A 16,451-nucleotide genomic window follows, 5' to 3' on the forward strand; every position below is an offset into this window, starting at 1 on the left:
GGCATTATTTTATTTAACAATCTGTGGCTAATAAGTAGTTTGAAAAATAAGCTTTAAAGGCACTTAGATACATTTAAACATGATAACAATACAGAACGTTGCTGAAAGCCAACCTGTTTCAGATACACTATCACTATCCATGAGGGGGATATTATGGAGATAATTATGAGGAGACATTGTCCCTGATATTGTCAGACTGACTGAATATGCCAACCCAGTGTTACCATGACCTAGGTTATGCATTTACGATTTGACAGAAATTTGCTGCAAATGTGCATGTTTCTTTATTCCTCTGAGGACCACTGATTTTGGTGCAGGATGTTAGAATATAAATATATATCTATTATGGCTTTTGTATTTTCTTAAGCACCTGCAAATTACTAAAACACATGTTTTGTGGAATGTCTAGACACTGTCCTTATAAAATAGTATGTTGTCAAGAAAAACCTAAGATCTCAAACAAGTGAAAAGTATAACTTCAAAGGTAGACAAGGAACAAAACTAAGAAAGCAAATGCCCTACATACAGGTTTAAAAATATAGGCCAGGTGCGCTGACTCATGCCTCTAGTCCCAGAACCTCAGGAGACCAAGGCAGGAGGATTGCTTGAGGCCAGGAGTCTGAGACCAGCTATGCAACAAAGCAAGACCCTGTCTCTCCAAAAACATTAAAAATTAGCTGGTTATGGTGGTCCTTGCCTGTGGTCCCAGGAAGCTGAGGCAAGAGGATCACTTTGGCCCAGGAGGTCAAGACTGCAGTAAGCACTGATCATGTTACTACACTCCAGCCTGAGTAGCAGAGTAAGACCCTGTCTCTAAAAACATTAAAAATAAAACTACAGATTAATTAAAATCTTAATAGAGACTTCAGATAATATAAGTAAGCAAGGAGATAGGTACTGTGAAGACATAAGGATGAGTAAGAATTTCCATTGCTTCGGTTAACTTTAAAGGAAAGCAATGTAGTGTGTCTATAGATACCAAGAGAGAAATCATGATTACAGGAAAGAAAATCAATAACCATTTATCATCTTTTTTGTTATTTTTCATTTCTAAAATAATATTTATTGTATTTTTTCTTATCAAAAATGTGACACACATTTCGTATTGAACTTTCAGAAAATACAGGAAATCATAAAGGAGAAAATAATGTCACCACTGGATATGACCAGTGTTAACACTGAAATTTTTCAAACTGTTATTATTTTACAAACACATAATAAATATATCTCCTACATTCAATAATTAAATTCAATGCATAACTATTTTAGATAATTTGACATAAAAATGAGTGATTCATTAAAAGTTTTGGGCTTATTTCACTTATAATTTTCAATCTTATGTATACACAAACCACGCGAACATTGATTCTGAGATGCTTGTCTTAGAATTTCCCATGGTAACATAAGGAGCCAGGTGGCATTTTCTTAATTTAAATGGGATTTGGACTATATAAGCCCAAGTTTCTTGATGGAATTCAAATCTGCTTATGTGGTTCCATACGTTTTACATATTCACTTTTACATAAGTGAAATCACACTTCCAAGAGAAGTGTGATTTTCAACTCCCCAGGTATTAGTAGGGGACCCTTGGCACTTTACCCCATGCCTGCCCAGCACTTCACCCCATGCCTGCCCAGCACTTCTCCCACTTCTCACCATGTAGCCTCCCTGCTGATTCCATCACTCGACCCCATGGCACCCGCATATGTACAACTCACAAATGTGGAAACAGTAGCGGAAACACTGGTTCCTTTTAGTGCTTGTCTGTGCCCAACTCAAGAGTCACTGGACAAAATGTTCCCCTTGGCTCTGCCCCCTATCCTGGCCTCTGATGGATGGTTCTGAGCAGCAGTTTATAAAGCTTCTCAGGGGATAGTCCCACAGATTTAAGCAGTTATACTTCGGGATCACATATCTGTATACTGGCATTCCTTCATTTTCTAGTTCATTTCTCTTATTCCTCACTCCTACTGTCTGGAATTTAATTCCCTAATTAAGTTATACATCATAATAATTTTGCCTCAGGCTCTAATCTCTGGCTAGGGATTAATGTATGACAAGAAGGTGCAAAAATGTTTGTATAGCCATGGGACTTACTGGTCTTGCTTCTAAGATTAGAAGCAGGTGGCCTAACAGCACAATGAAATGGACAGTTATAACACCATCTTAGCTTCCAGCTCAAGGAAAATTTTTATGCTTTGGGGAGCAGGCGTCTATACTCCAAAACAGGGTTTATGTGTTGAACCAATGGCATATATATGATACTTTACAGGTCTTGAATGCACAGGTCTGGGAACCTAGGGATAAAGGTGGGATGGGCTCTTCTCACCAATACTCACCATCACCCATGTGTGGAATTTGTATTTCCTGTCCCCACAGCTTTACACCCTGCCATAGAATATTGGGTTCCCAGGGAGATACTGCTTCCACCAGCAGACATAATCATGTTCCAACTGAATTTTAGATTCCTCACACTTGTGGACCAACAGGTAAAGAAATTAGTTACTGTATTATGAGGAGTAACCAACCCTGAGAGCTAGCATTTCTGCTACGCGATGGGGACGGGGAGGATTATGAATGTGGGGTGATTCACTGGGCATCTTTTGGTGCACTGTAATAATGGTGAATGAGCAACTGCAGCAGTTATAGGCCAACAAAAGCAAGGCATCTAAAGGTTTAGATTTCTTGGGGATAAAGATGTGGAACTACCCAGCAGTCAACCCACAAAGACTGGTGTCCAATTGATGTCCAAGAGCAAGAAAAAATCTAGAATAAATGGTGTGGCAAATTTATAGTGAATATCAACTACAGTCTTGAGATTACTTGCAACGATGAAGACTATTAGCTGTTTCACTACCCTTCTTGCCTGAAGTCTTTTAGAGATTATGACAGGCCACTACACTGAAGGGGTTACTTTGAGAATTCAAAGTGGTGAGAAGGATATCTTATACTCAAAAAAAAATAAAGGTCTCTTATGTAAGCTGGATATTTGACTTCATGCCTCTATTTTTTTTTTTTTTTTTTTTTTTGAGACAGAGTCTTGCTCTTTTTTGCTCAGGCTGGAGTGCAATGGCGCAATCTCCACTCTCTGCAACCTCTACCTCCCCAGTTTAAGCAATTCTCCTGTCTCAGCCTCCCAAGTAGCTGGGATTACAGGTGTGCGCCACAACACCCAGCTAATTTTGTGTTTTTAGTAGAGACGGGGTTTCGCCATGTTGGCCAGGCTTGTCTCAAACTCCTGACCTCAGGTGATCCGCCCATCTCGGCCTCCCAAAGTGCTGGGATTACAGGCGTGAGCCACCACACCCCAACCATGCCTGTATTTGAACATCTCCTCTCCCACCATGAGCTTCCTATTTAGGCTGAACCACCAGACCTTACTCTGTATCCATACATATGCAACCCAGAAGTGTAAGGAAATTACCACTCTGTGCATGGGCCTTTAACCAAAAGGAGCTAGAAACTGGCTGATAAGTATTTTCCCTTTCTCTCCTACAATGGAAGGTCTTGAGAGGTAGGTTACTGCCCTTGTGGAACAATCTCCTGAGATTAAGTAATCCATCGCAACTACTAGCAGCTTGCTCAGTAATGTATCATTTTATCAGCTTTACCTGCTTTTCTGTTTTATTCCCCTTACTATTCACCCCTTCTCCTTAGGACTACACTCTCTAGTAAAGGAATAGCATATATACTCTCCAACCCATGTTCTGCCATAAGGGGAAAGGAGGCTAAGAGAATATAAAAGTATTTTCAAAAATCAACACAGAAAAGATAAACAATATAGTAGAAAAATGGGCAAAAGTCTGAATAGGGGCTTCATAAAAGAGGAAATACAAACAGTCCTTAGACATGAAACAGTGCTCAACTGTCAGTAATCAGAAAATCATAAATTAAAATGTCAGGCAATGTCCCAAAATAGTGTGATATGGCAAAGATGTGAGGTAATGGAGACTCTCATACACTATTGGTGGGACTATAAATAGGTATAACTTCTTTGATTAAAAGAGACATTTTATCAAACGAAGCAAAAATATGCATCCCTATGAGCACCAATCCCGCTTCTAATCACCCACCCTAGAGAAACTCTTGCACGTGTGCTAGGTTACAAAACAAGATGTTTAGAGCATAATTATTTCTAACAGCTAAAACGTGGACACAAGCCAACTGGCCTTGAGCAGAACAGAAAAATAAATTGTGATAATATTTTTACAATAGAATACCATATAGCAATGAAATAAAAGAACTAGAATCATGCTCAAAACATGAATAAATCTTAAAAACTTAATTAGACCAAAAGAAACAGATCAAAATATTATACACTACATAATTTCATTTATATAAAATTCAAAATGGAAAAAACTATATTATTTAGAACTGAACTCTTAGTGGTAAAAGTATAAAGCAAAGCAAGGAAACTGATCACCATAAAAAGGAAAGGGATATGATTAGGAGAAGGCCTGCCAGAGGCGTCTGGAGTGCTGGCAATTTCCCATTTCTTTTCCTGGGTGGTGATTTTGCTTACCAATATTTCACTAGGGAGCATATCTATACTTTATACATTTTTCTACAGCTATGGGGTTTTTGCAATAAAAAGGTTAGGATGTAATTTTTAATTTGTTTTTCACGAGAGATAACCACCTTTTAAACATTTCATCATCTCTAATGGTCATATTAGTAAACACTATAGATGTCTGAATGACAAACTTTTACATAAGCATTCAATCATTCCTTCCACCAACACTTTTAAATGTATTAAATATGAAACAGAATGCAAAAACATTTTGATATTTTGACAAAAAGTCAAAACAATATGACTATCATATTAGTAAACACATACATGTTTGAAAAGTAAACTTTTCTTAAAATCAAGTAATTCTTTCCATCACCATTGGCAGTATTAAATTCAAGACAGAATAAATGAAATCTAAATTTTTCAAGATTTCATATAAACTGTGATATGAAAGTTGCATTTTCTTTTAAAATATTAACCAAAGCTTTTTTTTAAAATTGATCTCTTCCAAACTCTATATTCACAACTACAATCACCTGATCCCATATTATTAACTTTCTTTGGAACTTTGTTCCTATCCTGTCTCATCTGGCTTGATTCACTCCCCTATCACCTTAGCATGAGCCGTACACTCTAAGCAGTACACCCTATTCAGGTTTCTCCCAGTAGCCTGTTTACACTTTTGGAAGGAGAGAAGGAAAGTGTAGTGGTTTTCTCTCGATGGGAAACTCTACCTGACATAAGAAAAATTTTAAAAAATTTTAAAAATGTTCATTCAGTAAGGCCATTCTTATGAAAAGACCTAGTATTTCCACCAATCAGCAATCTTTTAACAAAGGGGTGATGGAATTGGATTACCTGTAATTTCCAAAAACTCTCAAGAACATACATAAGGATAAATGCTTTTGCTGAGGGAAGAGAGAGAAGCAAACCTACAAAAAACAATAAACAGCAGGAAGAAATGAACTTATCTAAAAACACTGAAAACTCTACTTCAAAGAAGTTCAACATTTAAGCAATCAAAAAGTTAGTTTCAGTAGCATTAGTAGCAGTTCTCTTTTTTTCTTTCTAATGTGCATCAGTTAATAAGCTCCCAACCGGCTTAGACTAAAATTTTATGTTCTATATTTGGAACTGCACTATTGGAAATAATACTAAAAATACATTTATAGTATTAGTGGTTTAACAAAGTCTTTAGAGCAGTAAAATCTGCGTAAGGTGAACTTTTTGATCACTGTTAGATACATAGCAAACAGCATGTAATTTGGGACCAGAAGAACTGGATTTGAGTCCTGCCCTTGAGACTTACACAGACATGTTATCTTGGACAAACATCTTGAACATTCTGAGCATCATTTGAAAGAGGAGCTGAAAAGGACTGTGAAGTGGAATAAAGTATGTAAAAGCTGTTATACAACTTACAATCATACCACATCACTGTTCATTATATGCCAATTTAATTTTATATTTAGTGTTCTAATTATATGGACACACAAGCAAAAATTAGCCAACTATACATTTTCAAGTAAAAATCATCCATATGGTATTTTGAGATCCTAAATGGCACAGCTATGCAACACTGGACAAAGGTTTACTCTCTCTGTAGCTCTACTTCTTCATCTTTAAGAAAATGCTAAGAATTACCTCAAAAGGGTGATTATGATGATGAAATGAGATAACACGTGCAGGCTGCTCTGTACAAAAATCTAGAAACCTTAACTCTTAAATGTTGCTCTCATTATTGGAATATGGGTTTCACTGAATTTTACATACCTCCATTTTTTTCTTACAGAAGTATGTTCCTAGGTCTACAACTTATACTTTGCATTTCGGTCATAGACCAATTCAGCCTCTGATCGATTCTGGTTAATGTCCCATTTATCCCAAGCTTGGGTGATGGCAGCATGGTAGCAATGCTACTAACTGCAAGTCTATGAGTAATGAAGGGTCCTTCTCACCAGACTGCCAAAACTCACTATGGATTTACCTTATCAGAAAAATGGATGACAACACATAAATGCTGAAAGCAATTCCCTCAAACACTGCTCTGTCATCACATGGGAAGCTACCCAACGATAGAGCAGAGATTTACCTGCTGATAAGAAACACTAATTTTATCATTGGACCAAAATAGCATTAGACAGGGAACATAAGCAACTCACCATTAAGAGGATGACCATAGAAACAAATACATATACCTTTATTCTAACAGCACAAAAGAGTTACAACTGCAGTCATAAATAAAAGAGAAAAGATATGAAGAATTATCCACATGAAAAAGCACAGATTTTGAATGAATTAAGAAATTACATCCATTGCAGCCATACTTACAGCACAGTGGGTGACATCACTATGTAGAGGAACCTCAGTTTTGGTAGCACTTTTAAGTGTTTATAGAAGAACATTCAGAAAAGCTAATAGGTTTTCTAATAAGTTGTGCTTGTACGAATAAGCACATTGGAATCTATAAAAACATAAATTTAGTAGGATTCATCATAATGCACATGGAGATACATGAATATCTCAGATGTGTGTGTATGTGTATAGTTCATTTCCCAAATCACATATAAGCTGTTCATTAGTATATTTCTTCCTGCATATTCTGCAAAGTAGAGTACTGTTTTCCTTCTAGTATACCATGATCACTTTAAGACAATTTTCATTTGTGTCGATTCCTTGGAGTAGGGCTTTATTTTTATGCTCCAGTCAAAAGAACAGTATGTGATATAATTCTTATTTTAGTGACAGACATTCCATATGCACCATGCATGAAATGTTGAAAAATTAGAAGTCATCCAATATTTCCAGGATGCATAGCATATGACATAGTGATAGTTTCTACTGATTTACAGTTAGGTTCCACGGGCAATTTTGTGAAAAAGTGAGTTTGTCATAATTTTAGGAGGAGATATCTCTTTTTCATGATTTAGAAAAAGATAAATAAATCAGGAACAAAAAAATTAAGTTAGATGGGAAATAAAAATATCCCTACACATTTGCTTATTATCCGTGGGGATCAGAAATACTGGAAAGGCACTAGTAGGTTTAACTTCCAAATTAGTAAAAATAACATCAGGAAAAAGAAGTAATAATGCCCTCGGATAGCTCTCCCTTCCTTTGGACTCTTTTGCCTATTATGGGCCTTTAAACTTCAACAGTTCTGCCATGCTCCAGGGAAGCTCTTGTGGCTCTAAACTAAGCATCCTCATCAGAGGGAGGTAGGGAGGTAGAGCAAGAGAGATTATCTGAAGCTGTCATTCCGCCCGGAGCCAGACAAGGCTTCTTTCTGTGCCTGGGACCTGTCTCTTATACACATCTAGATGTGTATAAGAGACAGCTTTATAGCAGTAAAATCTGTGTAAGGTGAACTTTTTGATCACTGTTAGATACATAGCAAACAGCATGTAATTTGGGACCAGAAGAACTGGATTTGAGTCCTGCCCTTGAGACTTACACAGACATGTTATCTTGGACAAATATCTTGAACATTCTGAGCATCATTTGAAAGAGGAGCTGAAAAGGACTGTTAAGTGGAATAAAGTATGTAAAAGCTGTTATACAACTTACAATCATACCACATCACTGTTCATTATATGCCAATTTAATTTTATATTTAGTGTTCTAATTATATGGACACACAAGCAAAAATTAGCCAACTATACATTTTCAAGTAAAAATCATCCATATGGTATTTTGAGATCCTAAATGGCACAGCTATGCAACACTGGACAAAGGTTTACTCTCTCTGTAGCTCTACTTCTTCATCTTTAAGAAAATGCTAAGAATTACCTCAAAAGGGTGATTATGATGATGAAATGAGATAACACGTGCAGGCTGCTCTGTACAAAAACCTAGAAACCTTAACTCTTAAATGTTGCTCTCATTATTGGAATATGGGTTTCACTGAATTTTACATACCTCCATTTTTTTCTTACAGAAGTATGTTCCTAGGTCTACAACTTATACTTTGCATTTCGGTCATAGACCAATTCAGCCTCTGATCGATTCTGGTTAATGTCCCATTTATCCCAAGCTTCGGTGATGGCAGCATGGTAGCAATGCTACTAACTGCAAGTCTATGAGTAATGAAGGGTCCTTCTCACCAGACTGCCAAAACTCACTATGGATTTACCTTATCAGAAAAATGGATGACAACACATAAATGCTGAAAGCAATTCCCTCAAACACTGCTCTGTCATCACATGGGAAGCTACCCAACGATAGAGCAGAGATTTACCTGCTGATAAGAAACACTAATTTTATCATTGGACCAAAATAGCATTAGACAGGGAACATAAGCAACTCACCATTAAGAGGATGACCATAGAAACAAATACATATACCTTTATTCTAACAGCACAAAAGAGTTACAACTGCAGTCATAAATAAAAGAGAAAAGATATGAAGAATTATCCACATGAAAAAGCACAGATTTTGAATGAATTAAGAAATTACATCCATTGCAGCCATACTTACAGCACAGTGGGTGACATCACTATGTAGAGGAACCTAAGTTTTGGTAGCACTTTTAAGTGTTTATAGAAGAACATTCAGAAAAGCTAATAGGTTTTCTAATAAGTTGTGCTTGTACGAATAAGCACATTGGAATCTATAAAAACATAAATTTAGTAGGATTCATCATAATGCACATGGAGATACATGAATATCTCAGATGTGTGTGTATGTGTATAGTTCATTTCCCAAATCACATATAAGCTGTTCATTAGTATATTTCTTCCTGCATATTCTGCAAAGTAGAGTACTGTTTTCCTTCTAGTATACCATGATCACTTTAAGACAATTTTCATTTGTGTCGATTCCTTGGAGTAGGGCTTTATTTTTATGCTCCAGTCAAAAGAACAGTATGTGATATAATTCTTATTTTAGTGACAGACATTCCATATGCACCATGCATGAAATGTTGAAAAATTAGAAGTCATCCAATATTTCCAGGATGCATAGCATATGACATAGTGATAGTTTCTACTGATTTACAGTTAGGTTCCATGGGCAATTTTGTGAAAAAGTGAGTTTGTCATAATTTTAGGAGGAGATATCTCTTTTTCATGATTTAGAAAAAGATAAATAAATCAGGAACAAAAAAAATTAAGTTAGATGGGAAATAAAAATATCCCTACACATTTGCTTATTATCCGTGGGGATCAGAAATACTGGAAAGGCACTAGTAGGTTTAACTTCCAAATTAGTAAAAATAACATCAGGAAAAAGAAGCAATAATGCCCTCGGATAGCTCTCCCTTCCTTTGGACTCTTTTGCCTATTATGGGCCTTTAAACTTCAACAGTTCTGCCATGCTCCAGGGAAGCTCTTGTGGCTCTAAACTAAGCATCCTCATCAGAGGGAGGTAGGGAGGTAGAGCAAGAGAGATTATCTGAAGCTGTCATTCCGCCCAGAGCCAGACAAGGCTTCTTTCTGTGCCTGGGACCAAGTTTGTACAAGTCAGCCCTCAAAGGTTAGCAGAATCCAAATCTGAAGTGATAAGGAAGAAATTGGGAGATTCTGAGGAAAGCCATGATGCAGAGACCAGATAACTTTTTCGTTTCTTGTTAGTTCATCTTTATGTTTGTCATATTACCCAATACAGTGCCTTGCAATATCAGACTACCAATAAAGGTCTTCTGATTGAATATATTAATGTTTATTTGACAAATCCACATGGATACATAACTTTTAAAAATGTCAAAGCCAAATATAAAGTATTTGTTGCCTATGATCACCTTCTAGCAATCCAGATATTGAAAATCTTCTGGCTAATAGAGTGAATAAGGGAGATACAAAGGGTGTCATTTAAATAATTTATGATAGCAGATTTAAAGAAGGGATACTATAATTTTCACTTCACAGTTACCTTGTTATTAATTTAGTGATTTGTTTTAATTACATATTAAAGTTTCACCATATTTAAAATGTCAGACCTATTTTATGAAAGCCTCACAAATTACCTATTTTAAAACTTTAGGACACAATCCACATAAAATGATTTTTCAAGTGAAATAGAATAGCAAAGAAAAAGGAAACAACCTAGATGCTCATGAGGATAGAAACAGATCATTAAAATATGTTACATTTGTATATAGAATACTATTAATCAGTTACAATAAATGAACTACTTTAGCTCATCAATTCCAAGGTATGTTTTAAATTGATAGCATCACATACTTGCTGTTGAATAGACAGTAGGAATGCCTCTGTTGCCACTGATTAAGAATGAAAAACTGTTATTACTGATGGCACACTTGGACAACTACAACCCTGTAAGATTGCATGCAACAGATCATTTAAGAGTTACTTGAAGAATGAATATGAATTCTGATTGTTATTTGAAACCTTCCATTCACACCTCTGGACAGATCAAGCGTGAGCAACGAGACTGCCACAATGGCTATCAGCAGTTCAGAGGACATTACTGGGGATAATAGTGGAGCATTTTTTTTTTTTTTTAGGCTGACTTTATTTTATTTTTTTATTTTTTATTATTACTATACTTTAAGTTCTAGGGTACATGTGCATATACTTGTGCCATGTTGCTGTGCTGCACCCATCAACTCGTCAGCACCCATCAACTCGTCATTTACATCAATTATAACTCCCAGTACAATCCCTCCCCCTTCCCCCCTCCCCATGATAGGCCCTGGTGTGTGATGTTCCCCTTCCTGAGTCCAAGTGATCTCATTGTTCAGTTCCCACCTATGAGTGAGAACATGCGGTGTTTGGTTTTCTGTTCTTGTGATAGTTTTCTGAGAATGATGGTTTCCAGCTGCATCCATGTCCCTACAAAGGACACAAACTCATCCTTTTTTATGGCTGCACAGTATTCCATGGTGTATATGTGCCACATTTTCTTAATCCAGTCTGTCACTGATGGACATTTGGGTTGATTCCAAGTCTTTGCTATTGCGAATAGTGCCGCAATAAACATGCGTGTGCACGTGTCTTTATAGCAGCATGATTTAAAATCCTTTGGGTATATACCCAGTAATGGGATGTCTGGGTCATATGGTACATCTAGTTCTAGATCCTTGAGGAATCGCCATACTGTTTTCCATAATGGTTGAACTAGTTTACAATCCCACCAACAGTGTAAAAGTGTTCCTATTTCTCCACATCCTCTCCAGCACCTGTTGTTTCCTGACTTTTTAATGATCGCCATTCTAACTGGTGTGAGATGGTATCTCATTGTGGTTTTGATTTGCATTTCTCTGATGGCCAGTGATGATGAAAGAACTGCTCATTCATCAATACTTTTGATGGAACAGAGTATGGTACTGCTTGGAAAAACACAAGCATCCATAACTGAATCAAGCAGTGATTAAAGACTTTAACTCTGACTGTGAAGAGGTTTTAGCATATCTTAACTAGTTTTTCTTATATTTTCTTTTCTATATGCACAGAGTACAATAGTCATAAATAAATTATTTAAAATCTACATATAAGTCTAAAAGAGCTTCCAATAAGGGTGTCAGTTTAACTGGCAGTGGTTTTTGTTTTCTATCTCAGTGATACAAAAATACCGATAAGTCAAATATGATAGATCTTTATGCAAATCCAGACAGTCCCTGGTTTACAATGGTTACTTGACTTACACAATTTTGACTTTATGATGTCGTGAAAGCAATACACAACAGACTTTATGTTGTGAAAACATAAAGTCTCTTAGGTAGAGACTCTATTTGGAATTTTGAATTTTTTTATCTCAATCTTTTCCCAGGCTAGCAATAAGTGGTACAACCTGCGATGCTGAGCAGCAGCTGAGAACTGCAGCTCCCAGTCAGCCACACGATCACGAGGATAAACAACGGATACTCTGCAGTGTGATGTGCTGCCAGGCGATTTTGCCCAACTGTGGGCTAACGTAAGCGTTCTGGGCACATTTAAGGCAGGCTAGGCTTAGCTATGATGTACCATAGCTTAGGCGTATTAAATGTGCTTCTGACTTACTGTACTTTCAACTTGTGATGGGTTTATTGGGACAAAAGTCCACCATGAACCGAGGAGCACTGTACAACAATAGATCTCACAAGCATATTGTTGAAAAAAGGTAGGTTGTAAAAATATGCATACAGTATGATCTTATTTATACAGAAAGAACTTAAAAATGGTAACCTGTATTCTTGTGGCCACACATACTAGCAAGTCAAAATACAAAAAATAAACTGAAAGAAAACACACAAAGCTAATTACAGAAATTAATTTGATCCAGGAGGAGGTAAAAGATTTGGAATTAAGGGTCATAGAAAAATGTGATTTAACTGATTCACACACAAAAAAAGTTCTACTTTTAAAATGAGAAATATATTCTTACAGTATTGCTATTTTTTCAAGCAATGTATACCTAGAAAAACTAGCCAAGAGCAATATATATAAATATTACCCAGTGGTTAATTACCAGTGGTTAATGGGACTGTCAGTCTTTTTGTTTAATTTTCCAGCTGCAACTTTTTCAATGTCCCCATCAGCCCCCTAATTTAAGAGTAAAATAACAGTAGGGAACTGCATATACACTTGTATTATAAATGTTAGATCAAAGAATCAGGCATTAACTTGATTATGCCTCTATCAGAGTAGCCCGGTAGTATTAGCCAAACAGCCCCATATTTGCTTTGTCTTTCGACTTTCTCTTTGAGGAAAAACAATGCAATGAAGAAAAAAATGCAATAAATTAGGAAGTCATTGCCCTAATTCCAGAAAATTTCTTGTCAATTTTAGATCATTTTTCATGAGACGCAGCCCATTCTTTCATCTTCTATCTTGATATATGTAAGTTATAAACATGGCTTTAAACTCTCATAAACTTGACTTCTTAAATCAAATGTTTATCCTTTTATCTCTTGATAATCTTCTCATTACATAACCCAAAGAGGCCAAAAAGATATCTCTGGATTATGCAGTAAAGAGGCTTAACCCCTTTCTCCTGAAATGTTATTCTTTTCCTTCTAGAGAAAGATGGATGATATGTGTGCTTTACAATTCGGCATGGAAACAAAGATTATGTTTACCATAGATTAAGGGAGAGGGGCTGCAGGCAAGAAATATCTAGGCTAGAATATCTTATTCTATGTACTGTATCACTTACAAGTGGGTTGCAAGAAAAACATTATTCTAGTTATATTAAGCGAAGAAGCTAATACAGGAAAGTAGGAGTGCAAAATCATTGGCAGAGCTACAGTAGCAGGCTTTAGGATAAGCCCCCCGGAGCAGAGCCCAGAATAGCACCACAGAACTGTCCAGCATGTCACCATCAGAAATTTTTGGATTTCTAGATCCACGAGTCTGGAAACCACCAACACCTCTACTTTAATAGTCTCCTGACACCTAACAAACGAGGGCCTTGCCTGCAGAATACTGTTACAGAAAACAAAGAAATATAACTTTCCACCACTGATTTGGCAATGTCAATAGCACAGCAGAAACATGGCCCCAACCTTCCTTTCTCCTCCAGATGTTATTTGAGTATATCTAACTAGCAGGGCCAAATCACACCCAGAAACTCAGCAAAATCTAAAGAAGATTCCAAAAACTCCCCTGCTCTTCTCACTGTTGGTATCATAGCAACCATCCAACCATGCTAATATTCCATTAATATTCTGAAGAAGTCCATCCAAGCACTCTGAATTTTGTTCTGCGTTTTAATTAAAATTCTCAGAGGTCCACAGTGAGATTATGTTTCCTCTCTAGCCTGCTTCCTTTCTGGTCCTGGTCTCTGCCAATTTGCATGTAGAGCTCACTGTGTCACAGTTACCATCTGTTTAAATAACCCACATCTCAGAGATTTACACGGCTGCACGTGTCTCAGCAAACCTTTCAGTTTGGAGATCTAGGTCAGCTAGCCTAGATTTTTAACAGAACAGTTGGCTTTCCTATAGAAATAACTGTATTTAGAATTTTGGAGTGCTCATTTTTGTGCCAAGTTCTTGATCATCTGCATATATTTTAATTGTAATAAGGCAGCATAATAGAGAAGCAGCAGCATAGGTATTAAAGATAAGACCTCTGGTAGGTCACTTAATAACTAGGTTATGTAACTGGAAGACTTAGAGTCCCAAAAAATAATGTAAAAGAATTTGAGCCATTGCATTTTTGTCTGCCTTCTACAATATGATGTTTGTCCAGTGCCTTCAGAATGTTTTTTATATAAAATCTGTAATTCGCTAAAGCTGATTTTTAAAAGTAAGATGTTATCACTATTGCCTGATATTTTTCTAATTAGAAGGTTCATTTAAAAGCTTGTTCTGTTTCAAAATAATCCCTCTTACTGTGATGCCTGGGGAATATTCTTATTCCATTAGTAAATCATAATCAGATATATAAAAACACATTTTAAAATATATTCTTGTTCTTGGTATGAAAACTGCCTTCCAATGTTTTTACTTACAAACTCTAACACACACATCAAATTGACAGGTGTTTCAGACATCTTCTGACCTCAATACTGCTGTGAATACTGGCTCTATAATGCTTCCTTCTTCCGAATGACCATGTCCCTCAATTCGCCCAATAAAAGCTCGTCAGGAGTGATCCTACCATCCATTAAATTTAGCCATTCCTAAGTTTCAACAATGCAAACATCATTTGTGGATTGCCTAACTAAGCATCAGACCCAGGGGCAGGCACAAAGGACACAAGGATAAATATTATTCAATTCCTGCCCTCAGAGCACTCAAAAACTATGGGTAAATAAAAATATACATACACAGCAGACACATACACACATATATACACTGTGTAGTACACTGCAAACTAAAAAACAATACAATGAGTACCATACTTTTGAAATAAAAAACAAAATGATTCGAAAGTCCAAGATAAGCAATAAATCAGCAACAGGAGTTAGGATTTGCTGAATTAACTGTACTTTGACACAAAGTAGAAGAATTGTGTTCTATAATCAGTAATTATATCATATGAAGGGAAAAGATCACTCTCTGAGAAAATTTTACTCCCCGCTCCCTCTGGCACATCTGTGCTTTGTGGTACATCTTTGAGTATGTAGCATCTGAGTTTCTCGTACATGGATTTGATGGCTCAGGGCCAGAGCTGATTGCCAGAGACAGCTGAGATCTGAAGAAGGGGTCCCAGTGTTGCTATGATGACAAGCTCATCCTTCCAAGTAGCTCAGTCAGAGTTTCTCAAATTGAACTACAGTTACAGGGCCAGAAACCCAGATCCCTTTGAACTTTGGCCTGGCCTCACTCTTTTCCTCCAGTAATATTCATCATTCTATCCTGACATCTCAGGTCAGTATATATAATAAGCGCAAGCCTATGACCAAATTTCCTTCAGATAAAAAATAATAATGGGTCCAAACTAGACTTATTTTAGTTAATTACACAAGTACACCTCTCTGAGCAGGCCCTGTGTTGCAAAAACTCCAAGGGATGACATTCATACTAAGGCCGTGCTCCAGGGGGCGCCCTTGAGCCATACACCATTATAGTCTCTAAGGGTTGTCCCAGAGTGCGTATTGCGGTACCCTACCGCCATTGAGTTAGTGTGAGCCAATCTTAAGGCATTTTACAATCCTTTCTAGAGCTCTCTAGGGTTAGTTTTCCCATTAAAAGAGATCCGCTATATATGCATATTTTAAAAGGTCTTGTTATCACTGAAACCATCCCTTTTTTTTCCTCTCTCTCATTTCTTTGGAAAGGAAAGGATGGAGTGGTTTCTTTGCAGGAGGCAAAAACCCAATTTAAGATGCCTGGTAAGCCTTGCTTAGAAAATAACAATTTTATCAGATTCACTGTAACAGACTCAATTGCTAAATAAAAACTACCACATTACACTTTGAACTTCTTTATATCAGGGATTTCTTCTCATCTGGTACTTTTGAACTGCACACACTACCTGGTGCATTGCATTTACTCCATAAATGTTTTTATATTTAGCTATAACTCTTAACTATTAGTTTATTCACATGAACCTAA

General features: G+C 36.7%; 1 protein-coding gene across 2 annotated transcripts in view; it reads right to left on the reverse strand.

Annotated features, from left to right (window-relative positions):
• The window catches only part of CAMK4 (calcium/calmodulin-dependent protein kinase IV), a 272,932-nt gene that overhangs the window by 186,290 nt on the left and 70,191 nt on the right, over positions 1 to 16,451 (reverse strand). The window lies entirely within an intron of this gene.

The sequence above is a fragment of the Mandrillus leucophaeus genome, unplaced genomic scaffold, assembly GCF_000951045.1.
Source record: "Mandrillus leucophaeus isolate KB7577 unplaced genomic scaffold, Mleu.le_1.0 Scaffold352, whole genome shotgun sequence".
NCBI classification, from domain to species: domain Eukaryota; kingdom Metazoa; phylum Chordata; class Mammalia; order Primates; family Cercopithecidae; genus Mandrillus; species Mandrillus leucophaeus.